We start from the raw sequence: 13,012 nt of genomic DNA, 5'->3' as shown, positions 1-13,012 counted from the left end.
CGCACATCTACAGGAGCTACTCCATTCTCCCTCGTCTATGGGATGGAGGCAGTTCTACCCGTCGAAGTCGAAATACCTTCCCTAAGGGTAATCATGGAAGCAAAACTTTCCGAAGCAGAATGGGTTCAAAGCCGGTATGACCAGTTGAACCTCATTGAAGAAAAACGGCTGAACGCCATATGCCATGGTCAAGCCTATCAGAGGAAGATCAAAAAAGGCTTTTGACAAGAAAGTCCACCCTCGAGTCTACCATGAGGGAGAGTTGGTAATGAAAAAATTGCTACCAACTCAAAAGGACAAAATCGGAAAGTATGCCCCAAATCACGGAGGACCATACGTGGAAAAACGAGCCTTCTCAGGAGGAGCATTGATCCTCACAGACATGGATGGAAAAGAACTTCGATACCCAGTCAACGCTGACGAGGTAAAGAAGTACTATGCTTGAAGACGTTGCTTGCATAAGCCCGCTAGGATGAAAACCCGAAAAAGGGCATCCTAGGCAAGTTAGGGCAAAACAAAAAGCCCGCCAGTACAAGGGTACTAGGCAAAACAAAGGCAAAATTATCCCCGCTAGGATACGTCCTAGGCAAAAGTTAGGGGCAAAAGAATAAGATGTAAAAGCAAAGCAAGCAACGGTCACTTGAATCGAAAATCGAAAGGCGGTTCAAGTGATTATCTTCTAGAAGCAAGCATCTTGCAGCATCTACACTCCTGGCTCAGGCATCTCACCCGAAGCAACTAGGGGAATGTAAAGAGCAACAATTACAGATATAATTGTTAAGCCCAATGTATATAGCCTACCCAGGCCAGCCATTCTTCAGAAATTTCCTTCTGTACATCTTTCTGTAAAAACACTTGTGAATATTAATAAAATATCTATTCATTTCTTTTCTCTCTTGACCATGTGATTATGCCTCTAAATTGGTATTTCTAAAAATTGTATGAAATTCCTTAATAATCGGTCAATAAAGAAAATTGGAGGGGTTCCTATAAAATCCATAATCTCCTGCATAAAAGGCTCACAAAAATATTCCCTCACGTCGATGACAGAAAGTCCTCTAAGAAAAGAAGGATAGGGAGAGCCATTCATTTTTCTAAAAACATTAAATAATAAAACTTGCATTTGTGCATCACACACATTAGTTGCACATTCAAAGACCTTATCATGAGGCAATTGCATAAAATAGAAAATAGGAAAAATTGCTTGTGTATGGCAGCGGTCAACAGAAAAAGCCGCAAATCAACAGAAAAGGCAAAAATACAGAAAAAGCCAAAAAAATGACAAAAAAGGCAAAAAATACAGAAAAAGCCAAAAACGACAAAAAAGGCAAAAGATTTAGAAAATCAATCGCCTCGTACAGAATAATTGAGCCTGGAGAGGCTTGCCGAAACAATACTCATACAAAATAATTAAGCCTGGAGAGGTTTGCCGAAATAATACTCTCCAAAAGACGTCTCAGCTCGCATTCTCGGGCTGAACAAAAAACAATACTCATGCAGAATAACTGAGCCTGGAGAGGCTTGCCGAAACAATACTCCCACAGAGTAACTGAGCCTGGAGAGGCTTGCCGAAATAATACTCTCTCAAAATAATTGAGCCTGGAGAGGCTCGCCGAAATAATACTCCCCAGAGATATTTTAGCTTTCACCCTTGGACCAAATTTCCCAGTGAAAGCTATCAAGGCCAGATCATCGAAATTCCCCAACGGAAGCATGATCCAAACAAAATATCCAAGTCAAAGGACTTAAACTTCTTCAGTGGAAGATAGCTTTCCAACTCAAACAAAGAGTGAAGCTAAGCCTGAAGAGGCTTTCTAAATAATACTCTGGGATACATAAGATCCCCAAATCCCCAGTCGCCTACTCAAGAGGCACCCTTACAAAAGGAGAAAAATAAAAAAATAAATATTCCCCAAGCGGAATTCGGCATCTAGCCAAACCACTAAACATCAAGATGATTTGCCTAACAGAAGAGGTCAATCAAAAATCAACATCCAGAATCCCCAGCGGATAACAGCCTACACAGAGGCAGCAAAAATCAGAAAATCCAAAAGAGTCACCCGAATAAGGATAACCGGGATACTCCACAACGTCGAAAGGACGACAGCCAATCATAAGGCACCGCTCACATCAGAAAGAGCATCTTTGTGTCTGCACCCCCAAGGAATCAGAAATTCCCCAATGGGCACCAACTACGCAATGGAAGGTTGGGACGCAAGAACCTATGAGTAACTGCACATCCCCTAGACGGATCCCTGCGTTATCCAGCCCTCAGTGGCACAAAAATCAAAAAAACAATCATCGAAACAGCATCGTGGACTGTGGAGACAAAATCATCACAAATCCCTGGAGAGGGCAAACTCACGCTACCCAGATGTCTAGAGCACCGAGGTATGCACAAAGCCTGGAGAGGCAATACTTAGCTACCCAGATGTCCAGAGCACCGAGGTATGCACAAGCCTGGAGAGGCAATACTCAGCTACCCCGAGGTTGTCAGGAACACGGAGGTATCCAACTACCCCGAGGTTGTCAAGAACACGGAGGTAAAGCCTGGAGAGGCGATACTCACAACTTCCAGCTCGGGCGTCGAGTGAAGTTAAGCCTGGAGAGGCGGGTACTCACAGCTTCCAGCTTGGGAGGCAAGCGAAGCTAACCCTGGAGAGGGCAAACTCAACTGCCTAGGATGTCAGAAGCACCGAAGCAGAGCCTGGAGAGGCGGGGTACTCACAACTTCCAGCTCGGGCGTCGAGTGAAGTTGAGCCTGGAGAGGCGGTACTCACAGCTTCCAGCTTGGGCGGCAAGCGAAGCTAACCCTGGAGCGGGCAAACTCAACTGCCTAGGATGTCAGAAGCACCGAAGCAGAGCCTGGAGAGGCGGTACTCACAGCTTCCAGCTTGGGCGGCAAGCGAAGCTAAGCCTGGAGAGGCGGGTACTCACAACTTCCAGCTCGGGCGTCGAGTGAAGTTGAGCCTGGAGAGGCGGTACTCACGCTACCAGAGTGTTCAGAAGCACGGAGGTATGCAGCTTCCGGCTCGGGCGACGAGCGAAGCAAAACCTGGAGAGGCTACTCAGCAATTTTCCACCGGAAGACACTACAAGTCGGAAGGATGGCCTTATTCCCCGGACAATTGGGTCAACTCCTTTACTTATCAAACGGTACACTAAAAGGCCGTTTGACTAAGTAAAGGGGGGGCAGCTGTAGACCCCTAAAATTGTCCGGGTCGGAAATAAGACTCGAAGACTCTCGAAGATCAAAGGAAAGTCAGCCAAAGGGACTCTTAGAAGACCGTGGGATGACAATCTGTAGGTTTAGAGGTCTTAGAGTAGCAAAAAATAAGAAAGTGGAGGGAATGAAGCCCAATACGGCCTCCCAAAAGTTCAGTACGGCCGTATTGAACATTTTAAACTACAATACGGTCGCACTGAACTCAATACGGCCGTATTGAAGTTTCTGAACTTCAATACGGCTGCACTGAACTCAATACGGCTGCACTGAACTTCAATACGGCTGCACTGAACTCAATACAGCTGTATTGAGGTTTTTTGAACTTCAATACGGCCGTACTGAATTCAATACGGCCGTATTGTAGTTCAAAACTTCAATACGGACCGTATTGACCCCCAGAGGCCGTATTGCGCCTCATCCCTATAAATATGACGTCAATTGGACGTCATTCTACACTTTTGTACTGAGTTTTAACCCTCTTCTTGAGTATTCTGGGTTTTTTTGAGCAGTGCTCTGCCTAGAAATCACTCGGAGAGTTGATCCGACGAAGTTCTTGAGTCACGAGCCATTTGCTTGAGTCTCGAACCTAGTCGAAGGGAAATCCTCCGGATTTCCATAGTTAAAATTTTATAGGAGGGAGCGAGCGGTCTTGTAGAGGGAGGGAACGCCAAAACGCTTCCCAATTTCTGTCAAGATATATAAGAAAGCACGCTTCAAAGGTTTATCTCTTTAGAGTCCCTTCTTTTATCGCTTTCTGTGTGTACATATTTAAACTGTCATCATGTAGATAGTTAATTTATAATTGCTTAGAATAAATAGGGGTAATTTAGTAATTTCGCACTATTATTTTTAGAAATAATCTGTCATAGGGAACCCGAAAGGGGCGCTGTGGGGTGCTAACACCTTCCCCACGCGTAACCGACTCCCTTACCCGACTCTGGTTGTCATGGCCGAAGTCGATTTTTGAATCGATTGCCTTAAACTTCTTTTTCCAATGTTTTGAGTAAAACATTGGTGGCGACTCCATGAACCCTTCCTTTTTATGAAAACCGCTAATCCATGGAGGGTCCCGCTTGGGATTAACATGGATTGGTGAGCCTTTTAATAAAATTGCTCGTTTGACAAGGTCTCAGTTTGAGAATAAGTCATTCTAGCAATCCATATTTTTAAACAAATAAAAGAGTCCAACCATCCTTCGCGAATGCCGAAAGCCCGTTTCGGGCCGGTGGCGACAGCATGGATCAACCTTAGTCTTGATACTAGCTTTGCTATCATTTGATGTCTTGTTCAATTTGATTATGCTTGATCACACTTCATCCTTCATTTTTTCCTGAACTTATTGTTATCCATTTGAAACATTAATGCACACGTTAAGAATAACAATATGTATTATATTTGTCATATTCAAAACCTCGGTGGGAATAGCGAATGTGCTTCGTCTGACTTAACAAGTAGTACCTAATTTTGATTGAATTTTCTAAAATTGATGCAATGTTTGGATCTTGATTTGGATGAACCTATTTGAGTGTTTTTGCATTTTAAATTTGAATTCATATTTGCTATTAGATCGCCAACAAATTTTTTGAGTTAGGCTTCCTTGATGTCCTGAAGTTTCCAAAAAAAATTAATTCATTTTAACATTTTGGCTCCAAAATTTGAATTCAACGTTTTGGTGATTGAGCAAAGCTTGAAGTTTTTTTTTAAAAATTATGCAAAATTCAATTCAATTTTTTGTCACATGAATATATTTTTGAAATTGCAATTATTAATAACTTGTCGCAACCCGAAAATTTCCGATCTTGCGACTAATGGTTTAAACATCCTTTTAAAGATCTCATCAATTAAGGAATGCCCGGACACCAGACTAATCCTTAATCAATGGTTTTGAAAATAGGTTCTATGGAGTCGCCACCAATGTTTTACTCAAAACATTGGAAAAAGAAAAGATTTTTAAAAGATCCAATAATGGCCTTGATAACCAGAATTGTGTTCGGGGGTCGGTTACGTGTAAGGAAGGTATTAAGCACCTTTACAACGCCCTAAATCGGTACCCTATGATGAAGTTAATGCGATAAGAAATAATAAATTAAATATTATATCCCCTTTTATTGATGATTATTTACATGATTTAAAATTTAAATTAACAATTGACTCTAAAATATCTACATGATTGCTCTTATTATAAACAATATTTATCAAATGTAAGAAATAAAATAGAGAGAAGAAAATTGATTTGAATACCTCTTGAACGAGCTCTATTAATCTTCAAAGATGGAGATTTGGGTGTTTTTTGGCAACCCTTCACACTACAATGCCTCACAAAAATCTCAAGAAATACAAAAAGAGAGGGGAAGAGAGAAAAAGAGAGAAATTTCGAGCTATAGGAAGTCTGGACGAAATTTTGGAGTCCGGAAAAATGAGCCTCAGCTTTCTATTTATAGACTTCAGGAAGGGGGTCCAGAACGGCCCGTTCCAAAATCGGAACGGCCGTTCTGGATATGGCCGTTGTGGGTTAATTTGGACCCTGAAACGGCCCGTTCTGAAACCGGAACGGCCCGTTCCGGGGAACCAAAACGGCCCACTCTGATTTCAGAACGGCCCGTTCTGGGGCCAAATTAAGCCCACATGATTTGGTCTAGAACGGCCTTGGAACGGCCGGTTCCAGATTTAGGAACGGCCCGTTCCAGCCCCGTTCCAGTTAACCTTTTAACCCTTTTCGGATGAGTTTGGTGTTGAGCTTAGGAGAGCTTGAAGCTTAAGGAGTTTTGATGATCACAACATGCAACAACTTGGAGAACACAAAAACAAAGTTAAAGAAGAGTCAAGAGAATGCTATGATCTAAGACTATGTAATAGAACTTAGGAGATGAATTTTTATATTTGTGTATACTTGTGTGTGTGCTTTGTGCATTGAGAAAATCTTGTCTAAAATCAAGTAGGGAGTAGGTGATGATGATGAGTTGAGAACATTGGAAAATTATTTTGAGACTTAAAATGAAGTTTTAAGAACTGACTCAAAATAATCGATTATTGTTAAATATAATCGATTATTTCAGCAAATGGGCTAAGTGGAATGCCTTACTGTAATAATCGATTATTTGTCAAAATAATCGATTATTTCAGAAACAACTCTCTGGAATAATCGATTATCCAGCTAAATAATCGATTAAGTTGTTCTTGGTTGATTTCCAGAAATCTGAAGAACAAAATAATCGATTATTCTTTAAAATAATCGATTATCTGGGTTTGAACTTTTATAAATAGACTTGAACTATTTTGAAACAGAAGACAATTGAGTAAGAACTGATAATAAACTTCTAAAAACACTTTAGAGAGTCTGTATGACGTCTTGTAAAGGTTTCTTTGTGAAAATCCAAGAAGAAAAACATTTGTGAGAAAACTTGTGAAAATCATCATCATCATCATACCCTTGAAAGAGAAAGACAAAGAATTGTTCAAGAATTCCAGGTGAATTCGTTTCATGTTTGTTTCTTTGTGAATCTTTGTGGAAAATCTTGAGAAGGGTTTCTCAAGTGATTAAGGTTCTTGTAGTGGGATCTACAAGGGGTGCTTTCTTGGGGTCAAGAAAGTGATTATCTTTTAGTAGTGAAGTATATGCATGTGTGTTTGCTTGTAAACCTTCTTGCTTAAAGATAGTGGAAAAATCTTAATCAGGTGGTGATTAAGGACTGGATGTAGGTCACATGTGGAGTGGCTGAACCAGTATAAAAGACTTGTGCAATCTTCTTCAACCTTATCTCTTGTTTTCCAATTTCTTGGTTGAGCTTTAAAGAAGATAAAACTTGATTAACAAGTGTATGTAATTCTTGATGGTTTAAATCTGTAATTGAACATTATTAGTGAACCTCATAATGTTGTAATCAAGTTAGCATATTGCATTCATATTATCATAACAAGTCTTGAGAAGTGCTTCATTTTGAAAATTCTGTCATAGAAAAGTTTTAATTGAATGTGAAGATCCAGAAACTCTGATAAAATTTTTAAAGGGTCATTGAATCCAATTCACCCCCCCTCTTGGATTTGGCCATTCTTTTCTAACATTTGGAACGGTCCGTTCCGATTTTGGAACGGCCCGTTCCAATTTGGGTTTTTTGGCCCCTTTAAAAGACTTGGAACGGCCCGTTCCAAATCTAGAACAGCCCGTTCTGGACCTTGGAACAGCCCGTTCTGATTTTGGAACGGTCCGTTCCGGGCCAATAAAAAACTCAACTTGTGCTTTTGGGCCCTTTAAGGTCCTGTCTTCTTGTTGGCATGCTTCGGGAGCTCCTTCCCTTCATAACAGAGGTCCATGTCCTTGTTTGTATGCCCCCGGACGAAATTGGGTGTCTACAGCTGCCCCTCTTTACTTGTCCTTTGGAATAGTAATGTGTTGCTTTTCCAAAGGCAAGGAAAGACGTAGACATTTCGTCCGGGTCTTCTCTTCGTCTCTCTGATGCTTCTGCATTGTTTCCCTTGTGATAATGTGTTCCTTTATTTGTTGCTTGTTGAAGAAGGAGTATATTATGAGCTCAGCCTCTCCAGGCTGGACTGATATTTAGGGCTTCAGCCGGCCCACTACTAGTTTTGGGGTCTAGCAACCCTTACCGATCTTGTACTAGTTTTGAGGATCTAGCAACCTTTTCTGATCTTGTACTAGTTTTGGGGATCTAGTAACCCTTTCGCTAAGGTCAGGTAACCCACTTTGTACTAGTTTTGGGGGTCTAGCAACCCTTTCACTAAGGTCAGGTAACCCACTTTGTTGTTGAAGTAGTTTTGTAGCTCAGCCTCTCCAAGCTAGACTGATATTCTAAGCTTCAGCCGGCCTCCTCTAAGGTCAGGTAACCCACTTTGTACTAGTTTAGGGGATCTAGCAACCCTTTCACTAAGGTCAGGTAACCCAATTTGTACTAGTTTTGGGGATCTAGCAACCCTTTCACTAAGGTCAGGTAACCCAATTTGTACTAGTTTTGGGGATCTAGCAACCCTTTCACTAAGGTCAGGTAACTCAATTTGTACTAGTTTTGGGGATCTAGCAACCCTTTCGCTAAGGTCAGGTAACCCAATTTGTACTAGTTTTGGGGATCTAGCAACCCTTTCGCTAAGGTCAGGTAACCCAATTTGTACTAGTTTTGGGGATCTAGCAACCCTTTCACTAAGGTCAGGTAACTGATAGCAAACTTAGGAGAAGTGATGGATGATCTTCTCCACGGATATGCTTAGGCCGGATCTTCTTCAATGGAGGCTTGATTCTTCAACTCAAGAACACTTAGAAGCTTAAGAACTCACGGATGCACTCAACCTAGAATTAGGAGGGAAGCATCCAAGCTCAAGCATCAATGGAGAGCACACTTCAAAGAGGAGGATTCTAAGGTGAAATCCTAAGGTTTTGAAGATGAACTCTAAGGGACTTTTGAGAGAGGAAACTCGGCCAATGGCTCACAAATTTCAATTATGATCAAAAGTGAATACAAAAGGTGAAAGAATGGCTTAAGTATGCACGGAATTATGACCCATAGGTGCCTAAACTAATGCCTCACAAAATGGCGCCTAAAGTTTGAATTCAAATTTGAATTTTGAATTCAAACTTTGGTGCACATGTGTAAGTCCGAAAATTTAGGTGCCAAGGTGCATTTAGGTGTGATTTGAGAGTCATTTAGGGTTAATTTGAGTGGCACATGTTCAGCCACCCATGGTGCTAAACATGTGACTCAAATGTAACTTAAATGACTTCCAAATTAAACCTAATTTAACCTAATTAGCATACTTTAGTATTCCTTGTATTTTCCTATTCTAATGACCTAATTACATTGGTCAAACAATTACAATGGAAAGGAAAAATTACAAGAATGAAAATGAGCCCAATATTGGGTACCAAAAGCCCAAAGGCCCATGAAGCCCAAAACTAGGCCCAACTAGCCTAAAACCTAAAATGCTACTCTATGTGGTCCAAAATACAAGACCAAAATATATGATACCTATACTAACATGATGTATACAAAACATATGAAAATAGCTATGGCCCATGAAAAGTTCAACTTGGGCCTTCCCAGGCCCATCAGGCCCATTGGGCCCTGACTGGCCAAACCTTCATGTCTAGCCAACTCCTCTTGGTTCTTTGAGTATGTCACCTCTTGCACTCCAAAGCATGATTCCATCATCCCCTCCCTCTTGAAAAGGATTTGTCCTCAAATCTCGAGGATGAATGGAAGAAGAAAAATTAACACCTACATATAAAACATGCAAGGAATAAGAAGTAACATGATAAGATAAAAGATCATGGATCCTAAGAGGAGTCCTAGTATCTAACCTAACAAAGAAAGATAAAATATTATACTCTCTAGAAATAGGCTCCTCTTCTAAGCATAACCTAGAAGTAAAACCTAAAAATGTAAGAACACTATGACTAAGACAATGAAAAGACTGATTTTTAAACACTACAATATCTTGCCTAAAGTACCCTAAATGGTATCCTAGGCTTTTCCTAAAATATAAAGAAAATACTACTAAAAAACGTCCTAAACAATTTTGGATTTGATTGTTTATTAGATACTCATAGTCATATAATCTATTTTTGTCTTGTAGGGAAGGAAACATATTAAGTTCAAAAAAATAAGAACTTCCCATAAGATCAAACATAGAATATAGATTATTGCAAGTTATATCTACTAAACAATGTAAACCGAAAATTGGGTGCTTTATGAAATCTAAAGAAATACTTCCTTCCTTGTGCACCTTCAAGGAAGTAGTATAAGGAGTAACACTAGGTATAGTCCACTCCTTCTTCACTATATCTCGAAGTTGAGAAGAATTCTTTACTTGAAATTCATTTTGTTCCTCATTCTCAATTTTAAGATAAGTGGCAGCATTAGGATAAGAGTCAAGACTTTTGTGAATAAAGAGAGTTCTTTTTAAGTCTTGTTTGGTCATAAAATAACTCTCTTTTGTCATAAAGGTCTTAGTGGAGTCCCATTTATCCACACTCTTTCCTTCTTTCTTTTCTTTGTTTCTTTTCTTTTTCATTTGCTTTTGATCCTCAAACACTTGGGATGGTGTTAAAGGATTAAAAACAATTTCCTTATTTTTATGAGTGAAGGATATTTTGTTAGTGAGGCCATCATGTATAGTTTGTTTATCAAATTGCCATGGCCTACCAAGCAAAATATGACAAGCTTCCATAGGGATCACATCACATAAAACTTTGTCTTTATAATCCCCTATAGAAAACTTGACCTTCACTTGTTGATTCACCTCCAATTCCTCACCTTCATTGAGCCAATGAAGTTTATAAGGGTGAGGGTGAGGAATGGTGGTAAGGGCTAACTTGTTAACCATCCTTGTACTACAACAATTAGAACATGATCCACTATCAACAATGAGAGAACAAGTTCTTTTAGAAACCAAACATCTTGTATGAAAGATGTTCTCTCTTTGAGATAGTGAAGTGGGACAAGGTTGGCTTCCAAGAAGCCTTTTGATCATAAGAAGATCACCATCCACAGGATATAACTTTTCAATTTTAGGATCTTCCTCACTAGTCTCACTACCACTTGAAGTGGTAGAACTAGATTCATCAAGACTACTATAAATGTCTTGTCCTCTCAAAATCATGACCTTTTTAGTTGGACATTGAGAAGCTATATGGCCTCTCCCAAGACATTTAAAGCATTTGATGTCACTAGTTTTACTACTAGAAGTGACAACATTTTTATCATTTTCTTTTTCTTTTTCTTGACTTTTACTAGAGCTTTTAGAAGAGTCATATTGACCCTCCCTCTTGTAGTCATTCTTGATATAAGAGTTAGCTTGAGTTTTTCCTTTTAAAGAATTTTTCCTTAAATTTTGTTGTTCCACCCTTATACAAAGTTGGACCAAATCATCAAGGTCCCTATAAGGGAGTAACTCAACTCTATCTCTTATGTCAAAATTTAGACCACTCAAAAACCTAGCAATGGTCAATCTTTCCTCTTCCCTTATGCCAGCCCTCATGAGATACAACTCCATCTTTTGTCTATACTCCTCAACACTCATATTCTTTTGTTGGAGTCTTTGGAGCTTATCCATAAGCTCCCTACTATAAGAAGAAGGTATGTGCCTTCTTCTCATAGCACTCCTCAACTCATTCCAATAAGTGATTGGAGGGTCATTGTGAAGTCTTCTCTCTCTCTCTAAGGATGTCCACCAATACATAGCTTGTCCTTGGAAAGCTAAGGTGGCCAAGGGAACTTTTCTTTCTTCACCTACTTGGTGACAAGTGAAGATTTGCTCCACTTTCATTTCCCAATCCAAGTAGGCATCCACATCTTCTTTTCCATGAAAGTAAGGGAGATCAACCCTTGATTCCCTCACTTTGTGTTCTTTAATGACTCTCCTACGATGAGGTTGATAGTATGCATCCATGTTCAAACTACCATCATATTCTTGGCTTTGAGAATCATTGGAGCTCTTGGTTGAGCTCCTAGAAGAACCTTTTGGACTTTTATTTTTATTCAATCTTTTCAAAAGTTTTTCTTCTCGTTGCTTAATCTTTTGAATCTCTTGTTCTAAAGCCATGATTTGTACTTCCTTTTCAAGTTTTTCTTTTTGTTTTTGAAGTATTTTATCATGCTTCCAAAGTTTTAGTGCCTCAACCTCCTTGACAATTCTTTTAAAACTTTTAGGAGATTCAAAGTCACTACTACTTTGAGAATGTTGACTCATGATTAAGCAATAAGATTTTATATGCTATGCAAAAAGTTATAAAATGTTTTTGGTATTTTCTAGGAATGAAAATAGCACTTGGAAGTCTAAGTGTACAAGTTGCACTATCAAGGGAGGTGAGCTACAAAGAGCCACTTAATAACCAAGCCTTTTCAAGTGGAAATCACTAAACTCCTTTGTGGTACTTCCAATTCCCCAAAACTTTTCACAAAAATTTTGAATGCTTTTTCACAATTTGTTTGTTTTTGAGACTAAACTAAATGTGAGCAAGTAAATCTACACAAGTCTAGACGTTTCAAGGCAGCAAAATAAAGCAATTAAAAGACAAAGAACTTAAAGGAATCAAGATAAGTAACTAGTCAGGTTCCCTAAGTGGAAGCTTGAAACATATGAAATTTCCAAGCCACTTCCACTAGCACTACACGTGAGGATGCTAACAAGGATTTAGATATACCTGACCAGCTTCTTAATACTCCCTCCAAGCTTTACAAATTGATTTTAAAATACAAGAGAGATTGCAAAATTTAAACTAGCCTAGAAAGCAATAAATGGCGGTTTTGGTGACCAATTTAGTGACGGATTGTTGTGCAAATTTTCCAACACTTAATCAAGTGTTTAATCCGCCACTAATCCTTCAATATGATGCAACTGGACCTGCAAAAGAGACACAACAAAGAGGTTAATGGTGGCTGCCTCACAAGGTGAAAGGAATGGTCACTCAAGTGAAGGAAGTTTAGGAGAAGTTTTGGTCACTAAATTAGGTCAAATTTTTAGGTCTTAGTGTCCAAACTTTTCCTACTCTTTGTTGAGCAATGCTTGATCCTTGAGCAAGGATTTGAGGCCACTTCCAGCACAGGGAAATTATTGAAAGAAAACTAGACAAGCAATAAAGCACAATTTGGAAAGCTTATACCAAAAGTTAAGAGTAATATGTATATATGACAAGACTCAAAGAGGTTCAACAAGTAAAACTGGAAAATAAGACTCCAAATAAAGCTAGCACTCAGTTAGGAATGTTCCTAGATAGGTACTAGAGTAGATGAACAAAACAAAAAAAATTTGAAAGCAATTGGATAAGTATAGCACAAG

The sequence above is a fragment of the Cajanus cajan genome, chromosome 3, assembly GCF_000230855.2.
Source record: "Cajanus cajan strain Asha chromosome 3, NIPB_CcT2T_4, whole genome shotgun sequence".
In the NCBI taxonomy this organism is placed as follows: Eukaryota; Viridiplantae; Streptophyta; class Magnoliopsida; order Fabales; family Fabaceae; genus Cajanus; species Cajanus cajan.
This window is presented reverse-complemented; position numbering follows the sequence as displayed.